The sequence below is a fragment of the Marmota flaviventris genome, chromosome 16 (assembly GCF_047511675.1).
Source record: "Marmota flaviventris isolate mMarFla1 chromosome 16, mMarFla1.hap1, whole genome shotgun sequence".
Lineage (NCBI taxonomy): Eukaryota > Metazoa > Chordata > Mammalia > Rodentia > Sciuridae > Marmota > Marmota flaviventris.
In genome coordinates, this window is record NC_092513.1 from 13,582,403 (window position 1) to 13,596,203 (window position 13,801).

Here is a 13,801-nt window from a genome sequence, read left to right on the forward strand (position 1 = left end):
ATTGGCAACTGAACACCCTTATGTGACATAGCATTGTCCTTATTTCTCCCATTTTGCCAAGTTCTATGGTTGTCCCCTCCAAAACTCATGTCAAAATCCAAATGCCACAGTGGTTGTGGTAGGAAATGGGACCTTTAAGGGGGGATGATGTCATCAAGAGGGTTAATGACTTCCTTGTGGGAGTGGGTTCTGGTTCTCTGGGGACAGGAGTTGTTTCCTGGAGATCAGGTTGTTACAGAGAGGCTTCTGACTTTGCGCCTCTTCTGCATGTCCCTGCTTGCCCTGCTGACTTCTACCACATTACGAAGCAGTGTGAGCCCATCACCAGATGTGGCCACCTAATCTCGGTCTTCCCAGCTTCTAGAATCCTAAGCCAAAATAAATTTCTTTCCTTTATAAGTTACCAAACCTCAGGTGTTCTGTTATAACAGAAAATGGACCAAGACACTAAGGAATGCTGAACGCTTTGTTACATATTGGTGCCAGGTCTCACCATGCATTTGGGAAGTGCTGCTTTAGTGAGTCTATGAGTTTAGTCATGTATTTCTGTTGCCAAATGGTAAAAAGCTAAGAGCACTGACCATGTGCCAGCCCCCATACTCAGTCGTCATCTCCTGAAATTGCGGGTTCACTCTGGGTTCTACCAGCCCCTGCCCTGACTGGCCATGTGCTCCTCCTTCATACCCAGGGTGGAGGCCTGTTCTCTCTGCTGCTATTCATATCTGTATTTGTTCAGAGGCTTCCTTCCTGGCTGCCTGTTCACTTCAAGATCTTCCCTTTCAGCAGCTTTTGCCTTGATGTCTAACTCCAACCACGACTCCAAATCAGAACCATAGAAAGATAACATCAGGCAGACGTTTCTTTCTGATTTTTCTTTATTGGAGACTTGGCCTCCACAGGAAGAATGCTCAGACAAAAGCTGGTGCCTCTTAGGTCATCTACCTGCAGATGAAGTGACAGGTAAGCAAAAAACTGGGCTTTCCTCTTCTTCTATCTAATGTCTTAATGGCATGTTAAGTTTATCTATCCACCCCTTGCTGATTCTGTTTTGTTAGCAATGCTAATGGAGGAAGCTTCCATGGTTGCTCTTTTATAAGCTTGAGGGACACAAGGGTCTATATTAGTTTAATATGCTGTTGTGGAGGGCTGGACATAGAATCACGGCTGGAAGGGAGTTGAAATGATTCCGTGGCATCATTTCAAACAGATGAAGAGTCATCCTGCTTTTTAAGATCTCTAGCAAAGAATCTTCCAGAGTCAATATTTTAGCTCAGCTCAGTGTCCATATTTCCAAGACATTTTCTTCCTTTATTGCAAATCCTTTCTGTTATAATCTGAACACATTTCTATGGGTGCCCTTAGTAAAGCTGGAGACCCCATTACCTGTATTACCTCTTAGTTTAAATCTCTTGTCTGAAGGAGAAAATTCTTCAATCTTTTCTCATTTCCCAGCCTTATAAACTAACCTTTCCATTCTCTTTTTCACAGTCTTTGAATTTGGCAAGAACATCAAATCTATCTTGCTTAATAATTCTCAGATCTGGGACTTCAAAACTACCCGAGAACAATGCAATGCCAGGTCATGACTCTTAACAATCCCAGGTGATTCTGGGCAGACATGGTTTCAACAAGCACCTGGAAACCCTTGGCCCTCTCTAGTTCCTTCCTGATTCCCTTGGGACAGGCAGATGGACCATCTCAACAGAGTGCTCTCACCACAATCCAGGAAAACCCTTTCCAGGGACCAGGGTAGGGGGAGAGGGGAAGTACTGGGGAATGATATGGGCCAATTTATATTGTTATATTGTGTTCATGTACGAATATGTCACAACAAATCCTACCATTATGTACAACTATAATGCATCAAATATAAAAAAGTGTGTGTGGCGGGGGTCAGGGGACTCTTTCCATGGCCAGAGCTATTAACATTATTCCCAAAAGTCACCTCTTTGAAATTTCTATCAATTATGCTAGGCATGGCCTCTGATACCAGATTATTTCTAATTCTCTTCATTAACCTTTCCAACCCCAGCGATATACAAACCATATTTCCAGGACAACAGAAAGAAAATGAACAGTCCCCTTCTCCAGTAACTGGTTTATAGACATAATGAAAATGCATATGCAATTGTCCAAGAACTCCGTTTAGCCACCATGATATCAATAAAAAGAGTTGTCGACGGATCTAGCTCGATGGTTCTCAAATTTGAATGTGAACTAGAACCACACAGAGGGCTTGTTAAAGCCAGGATTGCTGGGTCCCACTTCCATAGGATCTGATTCAGGAGGGTTGGGTGGGGCCTAGGAATTTAGTTTTATAATTAGTATTCAGCTGCTGCTGCTGCTACTGAGGATGACCCCCTAGACCATTGCCGCAGTCTGGCTGGGCACACAATCACAAGCCACCACACAGCTTGTAGATTCAAACAGCAACTCTTTATTCCCGAACTCACACCAGCCGTCTACAAACACGTTCTGGGGAAATCCACGTTCTCTGCCCAAATCCACCTCCACCGGGCTTCTGTCTCCCAAAAAATACTGTCTGAATCCCGTGAGAACTCAAGGGGAACTCAGGCAGCAGGATATGCCCTATTCCCAGCAGGAATAATCTTAAACCGGGAACGCCCTAAACTCGGATCCGCCCTGGTCCTTGAGCAAGGTCACCTAACTGCAATGTCACTGCAAAATGTCCTATTTCCACGAGTCCTTCCACTAAGCAACATGGGGTACGCTGGCAAGGAAATTGTCATACCTACTTGGCTAATGGCTCCCAGCAGACCATACTTTGAGAACCCCTGAGCTAATTAATGCACACTTAGGGCAGCACTTATTAATCTGTGGAATGAGAACCTCCTGTGTCAGAATCTAATGGGGAAGCTTTAAAAAGTACAAATTTGTATAGGGCTTAGGAACCCAGGATGACAACAGAATTTGAAGACCCCTTACTAAAATTCGTCAAAATTTGAGAACCCCATGGCTATGGTTCTGCTACTTTAAAAGGATTTGGATAGGCCAGTGGCTCTCAAAGTGAGATACCCCAAATCAACAACACCTGCATGCCACGGGAACTTGTTAGAAATGCAAACACAGTACATGTTTCAACAGCCCTGTAAGAGATCCTGATGTATGCCAAAGTTTGGGACCCCCTGGCACAGGCTAAGCTTATAAAAGTGCAAGTCTCTCACTATTTCCCACACATCCATCTCTTTCTGGTTTTGTTTTGTCTTTTCCACCAGAGAATGTGCTTGTTTATTCTTGGGCATTTCCTAAGCTTCAAGGAGTTGACATGCCAGGTGGGGAAGACGGCCTCAGAAAGAGGTTTGAGTTTGGGGCTGGGGTTGTGGCTCAGTGGTAAAGCACTTGCCTAGCATGTGTGTAGGCCCTGAGTTCGATCCTCAGCACCACATAAAAAATAAATAAAACAAAGATATTGTGTCCATCTACAAGTTAAAACATTTAAAAAAAAAAAGAAAGAGGTCTGAGTTTTAAGTGAACCTTCCTTGATATACGATATTTTCTCATAATGTTCTAATTGTGGTAAAATATACATAACATAAACTTTACCACTTTTAACTATGTTGAGTTTACAATTACATGGCGTTAAGGACATTCACATGATTGTGCAACTGTCTCCCCATCCTGCATCTTCCCAAACTGAAAGTCTGTTCCCCATAAATGAGAGCTCCCTATTCGGTTCAGGATGTGAAGTGCATTTGAGTTAGAGTTCAACTAATCTCCAGGTTTGTCTTACCTATTGGGAACTCTGTACCCACTCAACAATGCCCCATTCTCCTTTCCCACCAGCCCCTGGCAACCACCTCTATTCTACTTTTTATCTTTGCAAAAATCACTACTTTAGTTACTCATGTAAGTGGCATTATATCATCCTTTAGTGATTTGGTTGATTTCTCTTAGCATAATGAGTTGTTTTTTTTTAAATAGGAAATTTCATTTTATGAATAAAATTGATTTTATTCATATCAAAACATTTGCCATGATAAAAACAATGATTAAATATGGAATAATTTTTCCTCAGTCTACTTTAAGGTTGTAAAGAATAAAATAAGATCTAAGCATCAAAATAATACAAAATTCATGTAAAGAAACTGTCAATTATGGGGTTTTTTGGGGTAAAAATCTTAATTTTTTAAATATTTTGATTCATGCTCTAGTACAGGCAAATAAGAGACTAAGGTTAATGACTACAAAAAGCAAAGTATCATAAATGAATGCCAATTAGAAAGGTCAAACTGAGGGGTTAGGATATGTGATTCCTCTGACAAATGTAGTTACCAGTTTCTAGAAATTTGACCTACATATCTAAGGATGGCTGGTAAAATCATATGGCTAATGCAAAAGCAGCACTTGTTATTTTTTTTTTCTCATCTGGGCCAGTTAACGTCATTTTGGGGAATAATGACAAGCTAAGGTCTTCGATGATCCTCCATGTTATAGCATGCATCCAAAGGAATCCCCTACCTTTAAAAAACTTGATTAATTTATTTTAGATTTTTTTTTTGATGGTGCTGGGACTTGAACCCCAGGGCTCTGTGCCTGCTATGCACATGCTCTTTGTTTCATTTGCTGATGGGCTTCTAGCCCTGGAACGGTGGCCACCCGGGAGAGGGCTTGTGGATGTGCTAAATGAGTGAACCCTAGTTGGAGCCAGGATCTCCCAGTGGAGAGTGCCGGGTCAGAGTCCCTCTGCTCCCTCACACGGTGTGGTGTCCAGAACCAAGCTTCTGCTTACCTAATTGGCAGTCCAGGCTGCTCTAGAAGCTGTTTCTCTCTGTGTGGAGCCTTTCGTGATGTCCCAAGGCCCAGCTGTCTCTTGGTCACACATGCCACCTTACCTGATCTACATACCATGCATTTTCCCATCCTGTCGGCAAAGCCGGGGTTCTGCACGTGAAGGGAGCTTCCTGTGGAGCACTCTTGGCCCAAGTCCATATTGTTCACCCCATCCCCCAACAGTAGCAGAGCCCCAGCTGGCCTTTTCTTTGTCTCCAGGAGCAGCGGCTCTCAGGAAGCACTGTGCGAGTTCTCAGTGGGCTCGTTCATATGTAGTGGAAGGTCCGGGAGGAGGACAGAGAACAGACTCTGTTGATGGCAGCTCACGGCCTTCATGCAGGCAAGAAAGACTGGTACCAGGCAGCAGGAGAAGATATGGAAATCTGAGTTTTCTAGACTTAGGAGGCTGCGGTTGTGGCCAGGTGTGACAGAGCTGGGCCCGCTGAAGGTGTTTTATACTATTCTAGATTCACACCACCTGTGCTAGGAACCTTCCAATGTAACTGATGATGGATGTTTACCCTCCAAAGGCTGCTTCCTCATTTGTATTGAGTTTGTGGTTTGAATTCTTTGGTGGAGAGTTAAAATCCCTAATTGATAATGAATGACAGTTCCTGCCAAATGAAACTCATCACTCCGTGTAAGATATCCCCTACCTCCAGATGTTTCAGTCTTGCAGCAACAACTCATTCTCAGGCCCGAGATTGGAGATGGCTACAGTCTTCTTGCACATTGCCAACCCAACAAGACTGGCTTCTGGAGAGTGTCAGGAGGGGGAGGAATCCGGAGAAAAATGCTAAGTGCTGGAATCTGTGATAAAGTCAGTAGAATGTGAAGCATTTGGAATCAAAACATTTGCCAGAATTATCCTCTGATCCCCTGGAGAATTTTCTGTATGGATATAACAGACTAGTATGTAATTCCTGCAGGAGCAATTATTATTTTCATCTTTATAATATTTATGGAAAGCTATGCATTCACAGCACTGAACTGAAAGCTCTCCATTTGAATGACGCACATAGCTAGTGTCTTTCACAGCCATGCCAACTTTAATTTGTATACTAAGCAAAAGCAGGGAAGTTGGTGACTTCCAAACACTGCCCTTCAGTTGTCTGTAGGAGAGGGAATATTCAGAATGTGTCCTATAGATAATGCTCACTGGGGGTATCATTGCCTTTAGCTTCTACGTTGTTGCATACAAAACATTAAGGAAAATTATACTTTTGGAACCCATTCTTTCTCTCTCTCTCTGGTACATGTACACACACACACACACACACAGATAGAGAGAGAGCTTGGAGTAAAGTGAGGATGCTATTTTAGGATCTATATTTTCAAAGAATAGCACCTCTTAGTTATAAGCTTGTTCTACTTGCTGTCTGTAAGTGAGAGAGCAAGTAGAACAAACATATAAACAAGCCATGGTGTAGGAAGTAGGAAAGAGATGCTATAGGTTTGGAATGATGAATAAAACATCACCCTGACTCTTAATAGGCTTGCATTCTAATGAGATGGGAGACTGAGACACCAGAATAGTAGTGACCATGTTCTCCAAATCCAAATTTGAGAAGCATGGTCTCAAAAAAAAGGGGTGTATTTTGTGGGGACAACTGGGCCACATGTTTGCAATGTCAGGGGGTGGACAGGCCATACCTAGAACAGAGGCTGGAGGAAAGCCAGCCCTGGGGGAGGTGTAGGTAGCTGCTACCTAGCTTCAGAGAGGAAGGCTCACAAACACTCTCCCCAACACTCCCCAGGTGCATCAAGTTCAGCCCCTGCTCAAGTGCTGCCCTTCGACAGGTCCTGATTAATTAGTGGTTGCTGTGACATGCTCCAGGTCAGCTATATGCTCCCCTGCCACCTTTTTTTAAATTGTAGATGGACACAATACCTTTATTTATTTTTTAATGTGGTGCTGAGGATTAAACCCAGTGCCTCACACATGCTAGGCAAGCACTCTACCCCTGAGCCACTACCCCAGCCCCTACATGCTTCCCTTTTGACCTGTCATGTGAATTTATGAGCCAGCTGTCGGAGCTTAGCACTTGAAGAAATGTCCCTGATTGAGTTCAGTCGTGTGCAAGGAAGCTGCGAGGTGAAGAGGCTCTGACATTTTCAGATGGCATCAGAAGATCAAGTTCTACCCTAATTTTAACTTCTAAAATATGAAATTAAAGCAATTTTTGCCATGTGGAGGCATACACCTGTAATCCCAACTGCTGTGGAGGCTGAGGTAGGAGGATTGCAAGTTTGAGGTCAGTTTGGGTAACTTGGATTTTGCCTCAAAATAAAATATAAAATAAAAAGGACTGGGGATGTAGCTCAGTGCTAGAGTGCTTGCATAGCATGTGTGAAGTCCTGGGTTCTATCCCTGGTATGGAAGAATAGATAAACAAACAAACAAACAAACAAAATTCTTTTTAAGAGCTGCTAGTGTAGCTCAGTGACAGCTTGCTTAGCCTGTTTGTAGGCCTGGATTCAATCCCCAGAACCCCCCCCGCCCCCCCCAAAAATTATTTAATCTGTTAGACCTAAAGGGAAACTAGTTATTTATATATTATTAGTGATCTAAAAATAGATTTAGTCTTCTAGAAAAGAAATCTGATACAATGTAACAAAATATTAAACTCTTTATATCCTTTGAACCACTAGTTTCACTTGGGGAAATTACCTCAAAATGGAAATAATTCTTTTTTAAAAATCCATAGCAGCTTTATTTATATAATGCACAATGGGAAATAATGGATACATCATAATAGAAAAGCATTAATTAGCAAAATACTTTTAGCTACTAGATGCTGCAAGAATATACCACTAAATGGGGATGTGTAGATGAAATATTTAGTAAAAAAAAAAAAAAAAGGTAGAGAATGAAATTATATGATCACATATATTGGCCACAACTTTGTGAACTGATACATGTAATGTATTCAGAGAAAAAATTATGTAAGAAATAGCTGCTTAGTGTTTATTAGGCTTTCCTGTAAATTGCATGATTATTAATTTTTATAAAAGGGAAGGGCGGGTACACAGGAGTGTTAGATAAACTGTTTTCAATCTCTGCAATCCTGAATGCCAGGACCATGGGCTCCTTGAGACTCCCCCACATGCCCATTTGTGCTCGACTCTGGCATCTGGGGGAAGCTAGCATAGAAGGCCAGCAAAAGGAGGTGCTCTGGGGAAGGGCTTGGCCCCAGAGCAGCTGGTACTTTTGCATTCTGTTGGCCACACACAGTCACCCAGAGACAGAGGAGGATTCAGTCCCCCAGGGGGCTGCTGGCTTCCTGCCACCTGCCCCACACTGTACCCCACCACTCCTGGGCCCAGGAAGGTGACTTCCAGCCCTAGCCATACACTTCCCTCTCATCTGCCTGTCCCCTCCTCCACCAATGTGATGGGACAGAGGGTGGGGTCTCAGAACCACTCCTCTGTGCACTTCTTGTGGAGCCAGGCTGCTCTGAGGATAGTAGGGTACCTCCTCCTGGAATCACCTAGCTTCTAGCAGCTAAGTGTGACGTGGATGGAAACATTGCTTGTCTTCCTAGGTCAGGTGCAGGGGGTGGAAAAGCAGCCTTCCCAGCCTCTCAGAGGGCTGAGCCACCCAGAGGGCAGCACATGCTCAGACTGGAAAGGAGCAGGCGGCTGACCCCACACTAGTTGCCGCCTCCCCAGTGGCATTGTGGGTTCCCATCCTGCCCTGCAGTCAAAGTTGGTCGCAGCTGCCCTGGTTTAGTGTGACATTCTGAGTTCACACAGGCCAGCCCAGCAGCTATGGATAGGGGTCAGGGAGGGCCTGGCTGTCCTCCCTAATTCCAGGGGCTGATGGTGCCATGCAGTCTGGTGACCCAAGATGATACTCTCTCTAGTCACTCTGGAGGGGAGCCTAGGCCTGCTCCTACCTCTGACTGTACCTGAAGCCTTCTTTCTGTAATGAAGCAGAGACTTGTCCTGGAGTTTCTGTGTTGATCCTGAACCTGCAGGAATGGCGCTGGCCAAAATTTCCCATGAAGCCCTGGGCTCTGTGAGTAAGAGTTGGACTTGCAGATGGTGGTGACAAGGAACACCCAGGACAGGAGACAGAATGAAAGGAGGAAGAAGCAGAGGGGTGTGTGTGTGTGTGTGTGTGTGTGTGTGTGGTAAAGGGTTGGGGACTCAGCCTGACCGACTCTACAGCTGGGGTAGGAATATGAGCCAGGGCAGCTGCAGGCCTTGCTGTCCCTGGGGAAACAGCACCTGAGCCTCAGGGGCTGTGCACCAGCTGTTTTGGGACCCCCAGGCAAGAGCAAGAATCCCTTTTCCCTTGGCTGCATGCAGGGCCACATGCTCGAGGACAGGCGGCCACAGAGCAGGCCAGCTGGCTCTGCCTTCACTCCTCACCTTCTCCTGCTCAGCTGCCAGAGAGGGAGTCCGCCCAGGCTGGGCCTGCCTGCACCTGTCTGCAGGCTGTAAAGACAAGTGGTGACCCAGGGACTCCCTGTGCTAAGGCAGCTGCTGCCCCTCTGACGTGGGGTCTCACCATGTTGCCCAGCTTGGCCTCGAACTCGTGGGCTCAAGCCATCCTCCTGTCTCAGCCTCCTGAGTAGCTGGGACCACAACAGTGCCCCACCACCCCCGCCCCCTGCCCCCTGTGATTCTGATCAGCAAAAATGGCTGGAGAATTTCCAGATCTTAGGGAAGAGCCTGACTCTGGCAATCAGTCCCTCCACCAAGAGCCCTGTTGTCACCTCCTCGTTTTCTGTCTTCTCCTGGGATTTCTTTGCCTCGCAGTCATGTCCTTCCACTTCACTCTTATCCACTCTCGAGTGCCTCCCCTGCTCTTCCGCTTTCTTTTTCTTCCTCGGGTCTCTTTGCTCTCTCTCCCTCCTGTGTTCTGAGGCAGAGAACTCCTGGTCCTCACCAAACAGAATGTGGCGCTTGCAGCTTAAGGATATCCAGCCCAGGGAACTTGGCAAAACACAAAACAGAAACACACCAACCCGGTGAAGCCCAAGTCCCCCCTCAGCACCCCGCAGCTGTGCTCCTGGGCTTCTGCAGGGTGGAACGGCTGCTTCCGATCGGCTGCATCCCCCTCTTCTCCAAATGACATCTTACAATATCAAAGACACTGCCAGCTGTCAAAATAAGGTTTCATATTTTCATATGTAGGACAATTACTGCTGCAAACAGATTATGCAAACAAAAACAGGCTGAGTGGGGGGCGGCAAGGCCTTGGGGTCGCCTGCCTCCACATTCATTCTTCCTACAGAAGCAGGAACTGAAATGACCTCCAAGTCTTTAGAACAGCAATTGACAAGCACATCCTCCCAGTCATGAAGCTTGCATCAAAGGAAAATAGAAAAGGGGATAAAAGAGTTTGATCTCCTGAGGAGAAAGGCTAGGAGGGTACAAAGTGATTGAGACAAAGGGAAGCCAGCGTAGGGGAGTTAATCATCCCCCCCCACCCCTGGCAACCATGATGGGTAATGAGCATGGGAGAAAGCAAAGTGAATTTCTAATAAAGACCACGAAGAAGAGAGGACAGGGGGACCCAAGGGAGCTGCAGGATTAAGTAGGGTGACCTTCTTAAGCATTTATTAATGTGGTCCTGCCTCCTTGACAAATAGCATACACATTGGCCTGCTAAAGCTGTTCCAAATCAAAGGCCCAGAACAAGGATAGAAGTTAGGAAATGAAGGTTTTTGGTTTTATGTTAGAGTCTGTAAACAAGTCAAAATAACACCTGGCATTTTGCCAGGGGAATGTTAGAGTTCGTAAACAAGTCTGGATGGTGCCTGGCAAAATGCCAGAGGGAGTGGTTTGAGAAGTAACAAAAGCGAGCCATTAAGTGTGGAGATTCCTGATTGGTTGACTGCTGTATCAAGTTTATGTTAATTAGATAAGCTGTGTGGAATGTATATATACCGCTCCTGTCCTGCAATAAACGGCTTCCACTCCTGCTGTATCAAGTACACAAGTTATTCGTCACCCCCCGGTTAGTTTGCTGCAGCCCTACTGCGGCAGTTTTACCCTGTAACCCTTAACAAATCAGTTAAATGGCTTCTGCCTCAGTTTCCCTAGGTGTTAGGTCAGACCCCTAAAACCAGACTTGAAGATTGTTTTGAGAATCAAGTGAGATCTTGGTTGGGAAGGAGAGTGTGGACCTCAAGGAGCCCCCCGGGAGTGCGAGGTGCTGTGTATGGAAACGCAGGCCCACTGGCAGCTTGCTGGAATGAGTGATTTATTTTTAAATGACATTGTCCACAAGACATAATGACAGTCTATAGTGTGCATTCACAGCGCTCCACCCACAACTTCCAGGAGAAGCTGTCCAGCCCATAATCACACAACAAGGTCAAGATCAGATCAAGGAGGAAGAGCACTCGGCTTCCAAGCTCTTATGGGTGTGCAGTCCTCAGCAACAGGAAAGCTGCCTGTCATGCAAGGCAATGAAGGCCTTGGGACTTGGGTCTCTGGGGTCCAACTGTTGCTATCAGGAGCTGGCCTTTCCAAAGACAGTGGTAATCCCGATGAATGGAGATGCAAAATCACTTACTGTAAGCCAAGACACCTCAGAGTGGGAACAGATGGACGGTCCCCAGAGGTACTGCAGGAGCTGGGTCCCCATCCAAGTCCCCAGCCTATTAAAAAGGGATATGTCACACTAAACAAAGGTTTCAGAGAATGTTGGTCCCTCAGTTAACCTTAGGATAAAGCTGGAAAGCCAGGTAACCTTGTGACATGGGTACCAGGAAGAAGCTGTAGAAGTCAGATTCACAGAGCTCATTTCAGTGCAAACAAGTGAGGTCCCTGGGGACTCAAACATTCTCCCATCACCCATTGGTAGTCAGTCTACTGCTGGAGTTTCTACACTGTGAAGCTTGGATGGTCTCTGTAGAACTCAGGACAGGTTGGGGACAACCACCAGTAATGATGCTGACCCTGCCATCGCTGGAATCTGAGGGTCCAGGAGCCAAGTGGAGAAGGTGGCCCTCCATTTGCTCATGCAGAAGTCACATTCTTGTTCCACTGTCACATAGAGTATACGGGCCGTGGCGATCTTCATCATTCAGTGCATGGACTGCATAACGGAGAGAAATACTTAGAAGGCATCTCAACCTAACCAGAGGAGAAACGGAGTCCACGGTGAGCAAGCAGTTTCTGAAATGACCCTACCTTATTGTTTCTGAACAAGAATTAAAGTGGCTTTGAATGAAACAAAAGGGTTTCATGCTGGGTGTTTTGCTAGTTGGATCACATTACGTGGGAGAATATTGAAACCAGGTATTGGAAGACATGTTTATGGGGTCTCTTAGGTCCATGCCTCTGCTGAGTGAAGCAAGCTGTTCCTCTCTTTAGCCATGAGACTCCCTCCCCACAGCTGGTTGGAACAATTGACTGGAACAGAGGTGACCTGATCCAAGAAGCAGTCACTCATAACATGGTCACTGGTGTGGGTTGAGTTGCCTCCCCCAAAGGATATGCTGAAGTTGTAACTCTTGAAATCTGTGAAGATGATTTTATTCCAAAATAGGAAAGATTCCCCTACAGGTTCGAGAGGGAGCATGGTCCAGCTGACACCTTGACTTTGAACTTTCTAACCTTCAAAACTGGGGTTTGGGGGGGGGACTATACACAGTTGTTATTTTAAGTCACCCAGCCTGCAGATATTGTTCTGGAAGTTCTAGGAAACTAATGCAGTCTCTGTGGGTGGCGTGACCTGGTTCCAAAAGCTAAGCAGAACTGCCATGGGTTGAACTGTATCCTCCAAACTCATATCTAGCAGTCCTGACCTCAGGACCTCAAGTGAGACCTTATTTGGAAATAAGGTCATTGCAGATGTAATGAGGTTGAGAGATGGTCATCCTGGAGTAGGGTGGACCCTAATCCAATATGACTGCAGTCCTTATAAAAGGGGGGGAAATTGAACATGGAGTCAGAGACCCAGGGAGAACCATGTGTGCAGAAGAAGATCAGAGAGCTGAGTTTTACATTTACAAGCAAAGGCATGTCAGAGGATGCCAGCCAACTGGCAGAAGGCAGAGGAGAGGTCAAGAGCAGATTCTCCCATGCATCACTCAGAAAGAGCCAACCCTGCCATCACCTTGACCTCGGACTCCCCAGCCTCCCAGATTCTGAGACAATGCATTTCTGTTGTTTCAACCATCCCCTCGGTGGAGCTTTGTCACAGAAAGTCCTAGAAAACTACTGCAAAGACCGGCCCACTTCTCTCTCTTGGGACGAGAACCATGAAATAGCATGAGAATGAGGCAGTTCATGGTGGAAGGGGAATCTGAGAGGTCAAGGTGTGCAGAGGTCTGGAGAGAGAGGCATAGACTGCAGCAGTAGACAGAGGAGGCTGACAGAGCAGAGGGGAATGCCTCTGGAGGATGGCCAGGGACCACCAGACTCACAGAGGGGCAGGACCTGCTGGCCAGTCTGCAGGTCCTTCTACACCCCTGACAGTGTCTGCCGCAGTTATCAGTCATCATGGAGATCCTCAAAATACCCTCTGGTCACCCTTCCTTTTTGAGTAACTTAAGACTCTATGAAGAGGGTCTAACTCAAATAGATTGAGCCCACAGAAAGATAATATTCTCTATGGGTGACAGAAATCTGGTGACATTGGCCCTTCTGACACAAGCCCTGGTTTCTCAGGATATCCAACACGATACATCTTAACCCCTGATGACTAAGAAGCTGATTTTCGTTGATGTTCCTTAGTCTTGTTATCAGGAGTAAGATTAGGAGTGCCTTTATCTAGGCTACTATTTGGAGAATTTCCACGTTTCTAAGGTAAAAAGTGACAAAGGGGAGGAAGTAATGGATTGTTTCCTTTACAAGGAAAGAATCAAACTTGAAATGATAGCTGGGTGTCCCCAGTGGTGAATGAAAAGACAGAACAAGCCAGGCGCTCCTGGGGGAGCCAGAGGGAGGGAAGACTTGGCCAGCCAACTCAAGGTCCTGATAATTCCCCAAGGGATCTTTGCACCTAGATCTTTCCAGAGACCTCAGAAGCCCCCTGGAGTGCTGC